This window comes from Bison bison, unplaced genomic scaffold (genome assembly GCF_000754665.1).
Source record: "Bison bison bison isolate TAMUID 2011002044 unplaced genomic scaffold, Bison_UMD1.0 scf7180017846038, whole genome shotgun sequence".
Taxonomy (NCBI): domain Eukaryota; kingdom Metazoa; phylum Chordata; class Mammalia; order Artiodactyla; family Bovidae; genus Bison; species Bison bison.
The window spans coordinates 497-806 of NW_011476611.1; positions in this window are offsets into that span (position 1 = coordinate 497).

The window sequence follows — 310 nt, forward strand, 5'->3', positions numbered from 1 at the left end:
CCAGCCAAGGGCTCAACAGCTCACAGCCTCAGCACACAAGGGGCTCCTCACCTGCTCGGGACTGCTCTAGGAGTCCTTCCCTTACAAGGGTTAAGGGCATTAACTCTGGAGACAAACTAGCAGGATCTGAATTCCAGCTGTGTTATCTGCAAGCTCCTGTGTGACACGGCTTCTCAACTACTCTCTGCCCTTATTTCCATCTCTGCTCCTGCCACATTGGCCTCAGATAGTGCCAAACTCAGTCCCACCTCAGGACTAGACAGTCTGTCTTTCCCTATTCCTAGAATGTTTTCCTCTTGAGATCTAGACA